The sequence below is a fragment of the Arachis ipaensis genome, chromosome B05 (assembly GCF_000816755.2).
Source record: "Arachis ipaensis cultivar K30076 chromosome B05, Araip1.1, whole genome shotgun sequence".
In the NCBI taxonomy this organism is placed as follows: domain Eukaryota; kingdom Viridiplantae; phylum Streptophyta; class Magnoliopsida; order Fabales; family Fabaceae; genus Arachis; species Arachis ipaensis.
This window is the reverse complement of record NC_029789.2, coordinates 116,615,555-116,632,010: the sequence shown is the minus strand read 5'-3', so window position 1 is coordinate 116,632,010 and position 16,456 is coordinate 116,615,555.

Here is a 16,456-nt window from a genome sequence, read left to right as displayed (position 1 = left end):
AATGGATTATAAGAATATTTTTCATGTCTTAGAATCATTGAATATGGATTATAGGAATATCTTTCATTGAATATTTATAGTTTTACTGAATTTTCAATTAAGTCCCTATATTTTTTTTCTTTTCAATTAGGTTCCTAAGGGTATAAAAGTAATTTCACAATTCACTAACATTTTTTTGACGTTTAACGTTAATAGGGACTAAATTGAAAAAAAAAATAACGTATAGGGACCCAATTCAAAGGAAAAAAAGTATAGGGACCTAATTGAAAATTTTGCAAAACTATAAGGACCAACAGAGTAATTAAACCTTAATTTAATTATGGATAGGTGTAGTGTAATATTAGAAAGAAAAAAAAAAGAGAGTGGAAAAGCATCGAGACGTGGGGTTAAATTAAAAGGGATATTTTATAAATTTTAAATAATATTTTAAAATTTGAATAGCTTTGTCAACTACAGTTTATTTTTTATCGGTGCAACATTTATTTATGGGTAGATTTATTAGCGCCTAAATCTTTTATGGTTAGTGTAAGAGAGTATATGTATTATCAAGGTTTAGACCAAGTCAAAATCTATTTAGATACCTGTCAATTACTTAGTCAATAATGCTCCACTTCTATATAAAAAACCTATCCAAGTCATTCAAACATTTTTTTGTTAACGCGCCTCCCCCTCCCCCAGGTTATGTAAAATACATGCACGCCCTCCTCTTCCTCCTATCAACGTAACAAATTTACGTAAACCTCTTCTTCAACGTAAACATTCTTCTTCTTCTCTTCTTCAACATTAACAATTTGCATTGTAATTTTCGGATCTGCAATCTTTGTGCTCGTCATTCTTCTTCTTTTTTCTTGTCTTCTGCTCGTTAGTCTTCTCTGCTGCTCGTCATTCTTCTTCCTATTCTTCTTTGTTTTCTTCTTCGATTTTGTGGATTTATCTTCTTCGTTTTCAGATTTCAATATTCTATCAAAACAATGAATGATTCAACTTCAAATCAGTTGAATGAGAGCGTTTTGAATTATTCTTCTGAAATGAATCAATCAGATGAGGATTGGATTTGTTTTTTAATCGAATTGAATGGAATGCAATTGTTAAATTGAATTGGATTGAATGTATGCACGTGTTCTGAATTGAATTGAATTGATAATCTCTCAATTGTAGAGACAGGTGTTTTGAATTTATATAATGGATAATGTTTTGTTCATTTAGTACTATACAATTGTTTTACCATAATAACATGTTCGGTTCATTCTGTAGAAAGCTGTTTGAATTTGATTTTATATAATGGATAATGTTCCGTTCATTTAGTACTATACAATTGTTTTACCTTAATAACGTGTTCGGTTCATTATGTGGAAAGCTGTTTGAATTTGATTTTATATCATGGATAATGTTCCATTCATTTAATACTATACAATTATTTCACCATAATGATGTGTTCGGTTCATTATGCAGAAAGCTGTTTGAATTTGAATTTATATAATAGATAATGTTCCATTCATTTAGTACTATACAATTGTTTCACCATGATAACATGCTCGGTTCATTCTGCAGACCAGGTGTGTTGTGGATGAACAATTTGTCCCAATGGTCGGGATGATTTTCAAGACACTAGAGAAACCCGAAAAGTTCTACAAAAATTATTCCAAAGAGTTCAAGAGTTTCTGAAACTGAATACTAATAGCAACATTTTTTTAAAATGATCTCTCTGTTATATTTATATATGCACTTTTTCGGTTCACCCTATGTATTAATTTCGGTTCATTTATTTTTTTGGGCTCTTAATGTTTGATAAATACCCTGATTCCATTCACTGTCAACCTGGAACAAAACAACATCTCAAACCAACAGGACAAGGACTAATTCATCTTGAATCAGATATATACATTAACATTAAATTTCCAATAACATTTACATTAATATTCACATATATACATTGTTTGGTTTTTTTAAACAAGTTAAACAAAATAGTGTTAATTACAACCAGTCAAACAAAGTAGATCCTATTTACTATCTATATTCCCAGATGTGAATTTACAATAAGGGCTGGAGAGGGCAGCAGATGGCTTTGGAAGTCTTATTTCTTCAGATTCTCGAATCACTTGGTCTCTGATTATGTTCAGTATGTGCAACAGAATATTTGGACAATATTCGAGCCTAAAACCAAAAAAATTTGGTCAATACTTCACTCAATACACTGGCAAACACAATCATGCATATTTTAATCAAGTGAATCAAAATGGCCAACCCAACTGAACCGAACACCATTTATGTTCTGAATAAAACGTGATAAACATTCAATCATCAAGAAAAATTTTTCTGCATGCAAAAGAACTCATAACAATCAGGTGAATCAAATGACAAACACTAGTAAACCGAATACCAATCATGTACTGAATAAAACGTGATAAACATTCAATCATCAAGTAAATCATTTCTGCATGCAAAAGGACTCAACTAAACACACTAATAATCAAATGAATTAAAATAACCAACTCCACTGAACTGAATTTCATTGATGTTCTGAATAAAACTTGATAAACATTCAATTAGCAAGAAAAAAATTTCTACATGCAAAAGAACTCAAATGAACGCACTAACAATCAGATGAATCAAATGACAAACACCTGTGAACCGAACACCAATCATGTACTGAATGTAACATGATAAACATTCAATCATCAAGTAAATCATTTCTGCATGCAAAAGAACTCAACTGAACGCACTAACAATTAGGTGAATCAAATGACAAACACTAGTGAACCGAACATCAATCATGTGCTGAATAAAACGTGATAAACATTCAATCATCAAGTAAATCATTTCTATATGAAAAAAAACTCAACTAAACACACTAACAATCAAATGAATGAAAATGAGCAACTCAACTGAATAGAAAGAAAATAAGAACACATTTCTATTCTTATGCCCTAGTTACGCAAAAAAAAAATGGAATCAGATTAAGTCAATCTACTAGACGAAGTAACTCGAATCAGTAAACCTAAAATGCAACTAAGAGAAATGCGATATTGCAAGATTTTAAATGAACAGTAGTTTTTATCATACCTTTCGCAATCTCTATTCTTGTTTTCGTTCGTTTTTTCTTCTTCCTTTCGAAATCTTCTCGCGATTCTTTCCAGTAGCAGTTTTTGCAGAGAACACGAGTGAAGTTTGAGAGATTTTGAGAGAGATTTGAAGTTCTCCAATAGCAGTTTCAATGTTAAAGAAAGAACGTTTCATATTCAAGGCGCGAATGAATATGTTAATGTTTCGATGCTTTGGGCTCGTGTATACGCCAGCTTAGATGGACTTGAATGAAAAATTATATAGATGTTTAGCATGGCTATTAGTTAGTTTTAGTGAATATTGGTTTTATTCTTGGGAGTGCATAGGACTCTGGATGCATTAATTCTCCCTATAAATAGCTATGTATATGACTTGTGAATTCACTCATTTAGCATATATTTCATAAAAACAATTTCTCCCCTCCTGGTTCTCTAGCTACCTTTACATGGTATCAGTTGCTCAATTTAATCCATGGCTGCTTCATCTGTAACTTTTGGTGATCCTGAAAACACATCTTCACCAATTCTCATGCCAATTCTTCCTCTTCCACCAAACCCTTCTTCCGTCCCTTTTTTTGAAAAGCTTTATGAGCATAACTTTCTTAAATGGCGTCATCTTGCTATGCTAATTATTTTCGATCAAGAAATGCAAAATCACTTGAATTTTTCAAAAATCCCATCATGTTTCTTTACCCATGATGAGCAGCAATCTCAAATTCAATCAAAGAAATATCATGAATGGAAGACTGAAGATTACAATGTACATTCATGACTTTTTGCTTCTTTAGATGCTTCTTTCAAGCATCAATTATCGGCTATGAATTTGCCAATAAAATTTGGAGCCGCATTCACACGTATTTTGTCACAAACCAAGTCAAGGATATGACAACTCTAACACCAACTGAAATTAGTCAAAAAAGTTAGATCCACTTCTGATTATCTCCTCCAAATCAAGAAATTGACAGATTCTTTGACTGCAATTTGATTTCCAATCACACATTTCGAGTACACTAATGTCATCCTTGATGGCCTCAATGAAGACTATTATTCCTTTAGCAGTTTGTAGAAATTAAATGCATTAAATCCCTTTTCGTTTGATTCACGGCAACAACAATGACTTCGACCATTCTTGCAGTACGACTCCGATTACTCCCGCAGCAGCCATTCCATTAAATACAGCATGTAATTATAGTAAGACATTAATGTCGCAAAATTCTCAATAATTTATAATAATTTATAACAGAACAACAATGACAAGAGTTTCAGAACAAGAACTACTCACGGCACCAAAGAGGAATGAAGGAATAGAACAGCAATAGCTCCGGTGATCCATCCCAGTTACGACGACAGACACGGCAGAGTGGTGACAAAGCTATGACGGTTCAGTAGCAGCAGCGTCAGAAAGGAGCCGCTCCAACAGCCGTATGCAGCTCAACGGCAGCCTCCATCCACAACAATGGCAATCATAGCAGCAACCACAGTGGCAACACCCACCACCGTCACCTCTTCTCTTCCCGACGACAAGCTCCAGCGATGACGATCTCAACGGCTCCAGGCGGCGATGGCGTGCACGGCGATGACGGCGATGGACTCAACCCCACCAGTGACGGAGACGGTCCTTGACGATTGTGGTGAAGCAATTAGGAATGGCGAGCAGCGACGACTTCTTCCTCTCCCACGTGCGGCTCTCTCTCTTCCTAGCCCGACGACGGCAACGCTGACGGCAACTCTCAGCCCTGTCGGCGTTGTCCTCTTCTTCTTCTTCTTCTTCTTCTTCTTCTTCTTCTTCTTCTTCTTCTTCTTCTTCTTCTTCTTCTTCTTCTTCTTCTCCTCCTCCCTTTCTTCCCTCTGGTTCGCGTGCTCTCTCTCGGGTCTGGGTGTATGGGTGTGTGTGATGGCGCTGAGAGCAGGGGTGGCAATATCTATCCTACTCGTGGGTATCCAATCCGACCTCACCCGATTGGGTAGGATTAGGCATGGCAAAAATCCCCGGCGGGACGGGTACCCGCGGGGATTTACCCGTCGGGGACCAGGTATTGGGGTAATTTTTACCCGCGGGGACGGGGGACGGGGCCCCGTATAATAAACGGGGCGGGGGCGGGGGTAAAGGTCCCGCCCCGTGGAGACCCGTTAAATCCCCGTTTGTGTGAAAGGACAAAAATACCCTGATATATATATTATATGTGAGCCACTCTCATTTGAACATAACCTAACCTAGCCGTCTTGCTTCAGAGAGTGAGATAGAGAGCGAGAACTGAGACTTGACTCTCGTCTCCACTCCTCCTCAAACCCTTAGCCCTTCCTGCCTCCTTCCCGCTGACCGCCGACCGCCGACCGTCGCCCGCCGCCTTCCACCCTCTGGTCTCTCAGCGCCGCCTTCGGCAACGTCGTCTTCTTCTGCTGGTCGCAGTAGACTCAGCAACGTCGTCGTCTTCTCCTGTTCGCGTCGCCGGTCTTCGCTGGACGCTGGTCTTCCTTCCCCTTTTCTCCATCATGTTCAGGTAAGTCAGTTCTGGTCTTCCCTGGTCTTCCATCCCCTTTTCTGAATTTATATTTCTAAATTAGGGTAACGAATTTGGGTGTTCTGAATTAATGAGATTTCTATTAATCTGAATTTTTGTGTTTTGAATTTCTGGATTTTTGAGTTTTGAGTTGCTGAATTTCTGATTAGGTTACTGAATTTCTAAATTTCTGATTAGGTTAATGATTTTCTGACTATGAATTTCTGGATTCTGGTTGTGTAATTTATATTTCTGGTTCAAAACTATGCCTGATAGTTTATCGGTGCCATGTTTGTTTTTGCATAAACGTTTATTATGCTAAGTCCAAATGGTTTCATTCTTTTTAAAAGTCATTGCAAAACAATTTGATAAACAATATTTGCATTTTTATTCTAGTGAAGAGTTGTTCCTGTTTAAATATTTGGTTACATTAGATATCATATTGAGTGGTGATTACTGTGAAGACAGTTAAGTCTGAATGAATTAGGCCAAATAAATATATAAGAGCGAGGCACATCTCCCACTATAGCATCATAAGACTGCACATGAGTATGATCCACAGCAGTAGTATTAGTATTTAATTTTCAGAAAGAAAGATTAACGTAATAATAAAAAAAGCATGCAACTATGAATATGATTTGGAACTAGTCCATGATTAAATATGCCAAAGATGCTTTTGATATGATTTTATTTGAAGTCCTTAGCAAATTTCTTGTACAATTCAGTGTTATGTTTTGATGTGCATATATTCAGATGATAAATAGCATAAAGTAAAATTTCTTTACCTCATTTATGACATTTTGAAAAAGACTGTCATAGGATTCATTGAAGGAATGAAATTCATAGGGCAATAGGTCACCATAGTTGTCACTCAGAATTTGTCTTATTGAGTAGAAAAGATCAATACAGAAACCTTGATATTGATTTTGTGATACTTCCTTTACAAAGTTTTCAAAAGCTGGGTTTACAGGAACTGCAACTTTTAAAGGGTTTGTATCTGTTGGTAACTTCCATCCCATAGGAATATGAACAGTAGAATTTAGGCCTCCAGGCTAAACCACTGTGCCAGTTCCTTTATTCTTTGATCTGTTTCACTAGAACAAATAGTTTTAACTAATATCATATTCATATCTAAGTAGTGTTATTTGAATAGTTTGGAGAGCTCAATTTTAATTTATAATTTATAATTTATATTTTTGAGTTAGGTTAATGAGATTTTGATTCATAATTTATATTTTAGATTAATGTTTTTGATTCATGATTTATAGAATGTCTTCTTCGGATGCATTGAGTAATACTCTTGAGAAGAGTGCTCCATCAGAAGAACCTATAGGCACTAATATTCAAACTACGCAAGAGGCTCCTCAATCTCAACCTCAAGAACCTCCAACGGATACCGCAACTACTAATGAAGGAACGACAAACTCTACAAGTGGTGTTCGAAAGAGGAAGTTAACCTCTGAAGTGTGGAATCACTTCAAGATTGTAGAAATCAAGGGAAAATTAAAGGCTGAATGTAATTATTGCAAATCGAAGCTACTTGGTGACCCAAAACAAGGTACTTCGCACTTACGTGATCACTTCAAAAGCTGCAAGCTCCGCACCACTAGAGATATAAGACAATGTATGATGAAGACAACTCCAACAACTAGTGGGGAAACAGTTGTGGTTGGTGCATATACCTTCGACCAAGAAAATGCAAGGAAAGAGTTATCAGTTATGGTTTGTCTTCACGAGTATCCGCTATCTATTGTGGATCACATTGGGTTTCGACGATTTTGCAATGCTTTGCAACCTCTCTTCAAAGTGATTACTCGCAACACTTTAAAGAGTGACATCTTGAAGCTCTACAACGATGAGAGATCGAAGACAATGAATGTGCTTGAGCGTAATAAAAGTCGAGTTGCAATTACGACTGATATGTGGACAGCAAGCAACCAAAACAAAGGTTATATGGCTATTACGGCTCATTACATTGATGATTCTTGGAAATTGCAAAGCCGTCTGATGAGGTAATAATATTATCATTATAGGTTCTTCCAAATGTTTATATAATTGCAAAGCTGGTTATAATTGTACTAAATTATCATTACAGGTTTATATATGTGCCGGCTCCTCACACGGCTGAGGTACTTTCAGAGGTTCTTGTGAATTGTTTGATGGATTGGAATCTTGATAGGAAGGTATCCACTTTGACTGTTGATAATTGCAGTACTAATGACGTTATGATTGAGAATATTTTGACTAAAATGTCACATAGAAACTTTATCTTGGGTGGTAAATTATTTCACATGCGATGTTGTGCGCATATATTAAATTTGATTGTCAAGGATGGGTTACAACTTATTTCACATGCTATTGAAAGGGTGAGGGATAGTGTTCATTATTGGACTGCAACACCTAAAAGAGAAGAAAAATTTAAGGAAACATGTGCGCAACTTAAAATACCCTACACAAAAAATCTTTGTCTTGATTGTAAAACTAGGTGGAATTTAACATTTTTGATGCTTGAAGTTGCAATTATGTATAGAGATGTATTTGAAAGATTGTCATTGCGTGATAGTCAATATAAATCTTTGCCTAGTGAGAAGGATTGGGATATGGCGGACGAAATTTTTTAAAGATTGAGGGTATTTTTTGATGTGACTGAATTGTTTTTTGGAACAACTTATCCTACATCAAATCTTTATTTTCCTAAGGTTTATGTGATTAAGTTGGCTTTGATGGAGTGGAAAAATTGTGGAAATGAGATAATTGAAATGATGGCTACTAGTATGATAACTAAGTTTGAAAAGTATTGGGGTGTGATTAATACAGTTATGGCTATTGGGACTCTTTTGGATCCTAGGTACAAGATGTATTTATTGAATTTCTTTTTTCGTAAAATATATGGTGAGATGGAGGCATGTGTTGTAATTAGTCAAGTGAAAAGGGTAGTGCAAGATTTAGTTTTAGAATATGCAACAAAGGGAAGAGAGAGACACCAAGTTGCTCAATTAGATATGCCGCCACCACCATCAATACCTTCAAGTTCAAAGGGGAAGAAGTTCAGTCATGAGGATTGGCAAGCTGATTTTGCTGCACATGTAAGTGAGGAATCCGCATTTATTGATACAAAGAGCGAGTTGGATTATTATCTTGAAAAGAGACCGGTACCACAAACTGAACATGATTTTGATATCTTAAATTGGTGGAAGTCAAATGGAGCGAAGTTTCCTACTTTGCAAGCTATTGCTAGAGATTTTTTGGCGATTTCTATCTCTACCGTTGCCTCTGAATCTTCATTTAGTACGGGTGGTCGATTTGTTACGCCACATCGTAGTAGGTTGCGTCCGGACACATTAGAGGCTCTAATGTGTAATCAAGATTGGCTTTGGAATGAACTTGGCACTACAACTAACATAGGATTTGAGTGCTACACAATTCATAACATTAAAGGAGATGTTGACGTAAGTAAACTATTAAATTACATATAACACACTATGTTTTTATATTATTGACTTATTGAGTTATTATATGATTTTAACTTTAAATTATTTTCTTGTCAATGTAGGATTCAAGTAAGTCGGAATCTACCATCACTATCATTATGGGATGAAAGGAAGATTGAGATGGTGGAATTGTGTTTTTATGATGTCATGAACTTTATTTTGTTGTTTATGAATATGGTTGGTTGTTTATGTAATATTTGATTGTTTATGGATATATTTGGATGTTTATGTTTGTTGTTATTACTATTTAAGTCTTTAAAGACTATGGATATTATGTTTGTAATGATAATTGAAGATTATCTTTGATTTTCTCTATTTTTTTTCATTTTTCTCAATTTTTACTAATTTTTACAAAAATCCGCGGATATCCGCGGAGACCCAGGTCCCCGGCGGATATGGGGTCCCCATTACCCGTCATGGGGACGGGGCGGGGACGGGGACAGATATTGGGGCGGGGGGCGGGGGGCATGTCCCCGCCCCCATGGGGACCCGTTGCCATCCCTAGGTAGGATTGCCAACCCGATCCGCAGCGGATAGGATAGGGTGCAGGTAGGGTTCTCGTGTGGGTCGGGTAGGGTGCGGGTTGAGCCTCAACCCTACCCGACCAACCCGCACTCTATATATGTTTATATTATATATTTATATAAAAATATGTTTTAAGTGGACGATGAATCAAAGACCTCTCACTAAATGCTAAAGATCCTTAACCACTAAAAGAAAATCATTAATTGATAATTTAATATTTTTTTACATAAAAATCAGTTCTATTTTAAATTATCATCAAATTATATAATAATGTTGTATATTTTTTGTAACCCGCATGTAAAGTCGGGTACCCACGAGTTAAGAGCGAGTAGGGTTATGATTGGAATATTCTCAACCCGCAAGTAGAGTAGAGTTGAGTTTATATAAAAATCTCAACCCGCAGATAAGATTAGAGTTGGATCCAAACCCTACCCCTACCATACCCATTCCCACCCCTAGGCAACATCCATACATAGCAGGTTTTATAGCCAGCTTTTTATTTATCGAAAGGTGAACTTAGACGGACTACAAATTTGCAGTTAGTTTCTAATTTAGTATTTTTCATATATTCGAGGATTTACGTCTTTGACCTAAAGAAAATTATTTCATTTTTTTCCTTAATTCATTCATGACAATTTTGACTTCAGTTAAGAGATGGAATGAATTATAATTAAGAGGCGGCTAAAATTTCTAAAAGTTTTGTGCCTTACAAATACATTCACATCATTGCTCGGTACATATTTAGCAAATTAAGAAATAATAGAAATAAAAACTATGATCATCAACTAAATTTTAATTGTGTAAAAATTTAGCAAGAGTGGAGAAAAAAAAAAAAGAGAGGCATGAAATTATGTGGGAGGAGATAAAGAAAATGTGTGAGGTGAAATGTTAATTTATATAGTAAATATAAAGAGTGATAAATATAAAAGGAGAGAAAAAATTTAATTAAATTTATACCTATTAAAAAGAATTAATATTAACATTGAAAATAATAATGTAACCTGCATAAAAATAAAAGATAAGGGAATATGAGAAGTTATGATTAAATACTAATTTTATAATAAGAATAATGAAGAATGAGAAGTAATAAACTTGATATGAAAAAATAAAATAAATTTTATAACTCAATTATAACTACTAAAGAGAAATAATATTAAAAAAAATCTTATAACATTATATAAAGATAAGTTATTATGAGGAGATAAAAATATAATAAAAATCCTATGACATAATGCAAACATAGAAAATTATGTCATCTAGAAAAAAATCTTATGTGGCAATATATAATGAAATCAAATGTCTAAAGATGATATAATTAATGAATATAATTAGACTAAAAATAAAAATAAAAAATTATAAGGGACATGATATATAATTGAAATTAACATTTAATTTTTTAATTTTATTTTTCATGATGCATGATAGTACTATATATTTTTAACATATTAGGGTTAAGTATAGTTTTGGTCCCTAAAGTTTTTTGCCAGAATGGAAATCGTCCCTCTTGTAATTTTCGAGTTAAAATCGTCTTTAACATTTTTTTTCGTATTAAAATCGTCATTTTTAATAAAATTTTTAATTTAATTCCTAAACTATCCCTATTTCAATAAAAAAATAAAATTAAAAAAAAAACACGTTTTGGGGGATTCGTCATCTTCATCGCCGAGCCGTTACGAGAACCAAAAAGCGCTGAGATTGGAACACCTTCTGCCAGTACCTGAGGAACCACCGTCTGCCGCTGTCTCTGCCGCTATGCAGCGGCCCACACGTTCTAGAGTTCCTCCATTACCTGGATCAGTTCGGGAAGACCAAGGTACACAACCCTACCTGCCCTTCTTCGGGCTCCCTAACCCTCCGGCGCCCTGCCCCTGCCCCTGCCGGTGGTCCTGCTTCGCCTTCTGCATCTGCTTCTTTGTGCTTTGAATTTTTGATTTGGCTTTTTGCTTCTCTGTTGATTTGGCTTTGTCTTTGAATTTTTTGCTTCTGCTTCTCTTTCTTGTTGAATTTTCTGCGTCTACTTCTCCATTATTGAATTTGTGCTTCTGCTTGTTGAATTTGGGGGTGGGGAAAAGGGGAGACGGGGAAGGTGTTGGTGGAGGTTGTGGCGATGGTGTTGGTGTTGGTGGTGGTGAGGGGATTTTTGTCAAAAAAATAAAAAGGACGATTTTAATACGAAAAAAAACGTTAAGGACGATTTTAACTCGAAAATTACAAGAGGGGCGATTTCGATTCTGGCGAAAAACTTTTGGAACCAAAACCATACTTAACCCAACATATTAAAACTAAATGATATTAAAAAATATAAATTTTTGAAAGAAAAAAAAATATATATGAATGATATAATTAATGAATACAATCATACAAAAAATAAAAATAAAAACTAAAAAATTATAAAGGTCAAGTGTTCTAGAAATTTATTACCTAATATATATGTTTAGCAAACTAAAAAAAAGAGTTGTGGTTATCAACCAAATTTTTTAAATATTTGTACAAAATATTAGTAAAAATAGAGAAAAAAGAATAAGAGACATGATATTATGTAAAAAGAGGAGATAAAGAAAAAGTGTGAAGTGAATGTTGATTTATGTAGAAAAGATAAGAAGGAGTAAGTATGAAAGAAGAGGATGAATTTATGTTTTATTACTCAATTTATATTTATTATAGAGAAATAACATTAATATTGAAACTATATAGTATCCTATATAAAAATAAAGAATAAGAGAATATAAAAAGTATAGAATAACCTAAAGAAAAATAGATTACATAAGAGTGAGAACAAAAAATGAAGAAGAATTTTAAGTTGTAATTCTATATAATAATCATAAAAAAGAGTGGATATAAAAGAGGATAAATTATGTTTATATTTAATAAAAAAAATAATATTAACATTGAAGGTATATAGTATCCTATATAAAAATAAAGAGTAAAAGAATATAAAAATTATAAAGTAACCTAATAAAAAATAAATGTTATAAGAGTAAAAAGAAAAATAAAAACGAATCCTAAGCTATAATAATAAAGCACATAAGAAGTCGAAATAAAAGATTTTAAAGTAATTCAATTAAAGACGAAAAATTAAAAAATAATTTAAATAGATAAAGAAAAAAAAAAACGAATCCTAAGCTATAATAATAAAGCACATAAGAAGTCGAAATAAAAGATTTTAAAGTAATTCAATTAAAGACGAAAAATTAAAAAATAATTTAAATAGATAAATAATAAGCAAATTGTACCAATTAATTACTTAACTCACGTGGCATGATATTAAAAAGTTAGGAGGCTAAAAATGCATTAGAACATTATCTTTAGCTCTATTTTAATATATTATAAATAGATTCTCATTCATTTAATTGTTCTTCTTATTCTTGTTGCATGACAAAATCTCATCGACTCCTCTTTTCTCCCTCAAATTTTGTTTACACTCAGCCTCTTTAATTAATTGTTTCGGATGTTTGGGGTCCTCCACCCATTGTATTAAGAAATGGTTATCGCTATTATGTTTTGTTTATTGATGTTTTCTCCAGGCATACAAGTATATATTTCCTTACTAATAAATCTCAAGTTTATTTTGATTTTAGAAATTACAAGACATCTATGGAGTGACAAATTGGATATTCCTTGAAAGTTTTGCAAACAAACAATGGTAGAGAGTATTTATCCAAAGCTTTTGAAGAATTCTTGGTTCAGAAAGGTATTATCCAATGCTTAAGTTGTTCTTACACATCTCAACAAAATGGCTTAGCTGAGCACAAATATAGACATGTGGTTAAAATAGGGCTTGCTCTTCTTGCTACTACATCTTTGCCGCTCTCTTTTCGAGTTGATGCTTTTTCTAGCGCTGCGCATCTTATTAATCGCATGCCCTCACCCATTACACATATATTTATCCACATCAAATCATTTTTCATCAAGTGTCGGATTACTCTATGTTAAGAGTTTTTGGGTGCTTATGCTATCCTCATCTAATACCTTTTAATGCACATAAGCTACAACTCAAGTCTGAACCATGCATATTTATTAGTTATCTATGAATCAAGAAGGTTATAAATGTCTTAGTAAAGATGGAAAAGTTATTTTGTCTAGAAACGTAGTTTTTGGTTTAAAAAAGTTTCCTTCCGATAAGTTTTTTTAGTGCTATCAAGATTTATTTTAATTCTAAATTAATTTTAGCAATTATCTCTCAAATCTCAACTGTGTCTTCATCAACAATTAACCCCACACCCAGTATTCCAACACATAATAATGCTCCTGCTACAAGCACCATTATAGTTCCTGAACCTTTAGAGGGTTCAAATTCTCTCCCTTACTCTAATACTGTCACTATTATTACATCACATTCTGATTCCATTTCTATCACACCAACAGATATTGCTCTTCCATCCTTCTCCCCTATTCCACATGTTCTACCTTTAACACACAATACTCACCTTATGCTAATAAGAGCTAAAACAGAAATTTTAAAGCCTAAGTCTTTACACACTAAAGTAGACAATCATCTAGATAGTCCTACACTTCCTAAATTCATCTTTACTGTCCTTCAATCTGAGAAATGTAAAGAGGTTATGCTCACTGAGTATTGTGCCTTAGTTCATTACAAAATTTGGCTTTAGTTGACCCTCCCCCTTATGAGAAGATAATTGGATGCAAATAGGTCTTTACACTTAAGAAAAATTCGAAGGGAAATGTGATTTGTTATAAAGTCAGGTTTGTTGCCAAAGGCTTTAACCAATTAGCAGGCATAGACTATGATTAGGTATTCTCCCTTGTAATCAAACCCGTAACAATTCGAATTGTCATTACCCTTGTTCTCTCAAAAGGATGGAGGATTTGCCAGTATGATTATCATAATACCTTCCTCAATGGAGTGCTAAATCAAACAATCTATACGTGCCAATCTCCTGTTTTGAGGACTTACATACACGAGTGTAGCATGCGTACTCGACATGGGCGTTTTGACACCCATGCGTATGTGAACAGGGGCGTGCGTACGCATGACCTCTATTTTGTTGAAAACTTATTTTTCTTCATTTTTAAAGGTTCTCCTAACTTTTTAAACTTCCTTAGCTACTATTTGAGACTTATAATTAGTGATTAGGCCTTAAAATTATTGAGAATGAGTTAAATAACTTAAGTTAGGTGAATTATCTTTGATTTTAGAAGACAGAGACTTAGGCCTGGGAAGTTCTGTGGTTGGAATGACTTGAGTGGTTTGGTGGAGAGTTGAGATGATGATATATCGAGAACTGATGATGAGTTTGAGACTTGGAAATGATTGATTGTGATGAGATGAGTAACAATGAACTTGTGCTGTGAGCAGTGATCACTGAGACTGAGTATACATTATTGATGTGCTGATATTTGATGAGTCGCTATGCACCTGGTAAGAACGGTGGTTAATCTCGCTTGTTGAGGTCGCGGTGCCGACGTAAGGATGGTGGTTAATTCAACTTACGTTGAGATATGAGGTCTGAGGTAAAGTATCCCACTCGCATCCTTTTGAGTTGCAATAGTGGGACAGGCATTATATCCCTTGATAGTAGGCCGAGTGACGTGGCAGAAATTGGCGAGTTAAGAAATTATTATAAGAGATACGTTGTAAGTACAGTTCTTAACCAACAAAAATCCGCTTATCAATTTAGAAGGGTTGTCACAAAATTAGAATTAAAATACTGGGAGTATGAATCCCATGTCGTCTCCCAACGAGTTGCAGAAAGATGTGCTATTTTATTAATTAGATGTTTTCCAAAAGGGTTTGAGTTTGATAGACAGGAAATTAAATCAGAGAATTTATGTAATTTAAATAAAAACCTTGACCGGGAGTAGATTAGTCGGAAGTCCTATCCTTGTTGGAGTTCTTCCAAGATTAATTGATAATTGAAGGTTGTTTTGCTCAGTTATCCTTTACCAGATAAAGGAAAGTCAAGCAAGTTGGAAGTCAGTTTCTATTCACAAGTTCTAATCCTCTCCCTTGGGAAGGACTAGTGTCAGTGACTAGAGGGCGACCCAACGATAAACCCAATTACAATTTTACTCTGAAGCATTCTAACTCAAGGTTCTCCTTTCAACCAACTCCCAATCAAGTTATGGAACTATTCGCTCATTATGAATGTAAAATTCACGAAATAAGAAAGGGAAATAAAGAAAGACATGATAAATAATAATAATCAAAGAGACCAATTAAAAATAAAAACAGTTCTTGATTAATAAATTCTAAAAAATAATCCAATAGTAATCCTGAACAAAATAAGGATATGAAAGAGTAAGTGACAAGTAAGGAAACCAAACTAGAATGATGAAGTCTTGGCGGAGGTAATAACTCTTCTCAATATCCCAATCCAAAAAGTAATAAAAATCGAAATCCTAAGAACTATGAATGCGTAGAGAGAAAACCTAGAGGAGGAGTAAATTCAGATCTAAAAACTAAAATTATGCGGAATGAATGTTGTCCCTCGTCTCTGCATGTTCCATGGCTCTAATCTGCTTTTCTGGGCCGAAAACTGGGTCAAAACATGGCTCAAAATCGCCCCCAGCAAATTCTGCAGATTCTGCAGATCGCGCACGTCATGCGATCGCGTCATCCACGTGTTTGCGTCATCCAGCGTTTTGCCTTGCCACGCGTTTGCGTCGTCCACTAATTCGCGTCACTTGTGCAGTTTCCAATCCATGCGTTCGCGTCAGGCACGCGAGCGCGTCACTGCAATTTCCTCTATTTCGCGTGGTCGCATGAGCCATGCGCCTGCGTCACTTCTCACTGGTCATCTCCTCAATTTCTTGTGTTCCTTCCATTTTTGCAAGCCTCCTCTCCAATTTGCAAGTCATTCATGCCCTATAAAGTCTGAAACACTCAACACACGCATCACGGCATCGAATGGAATAA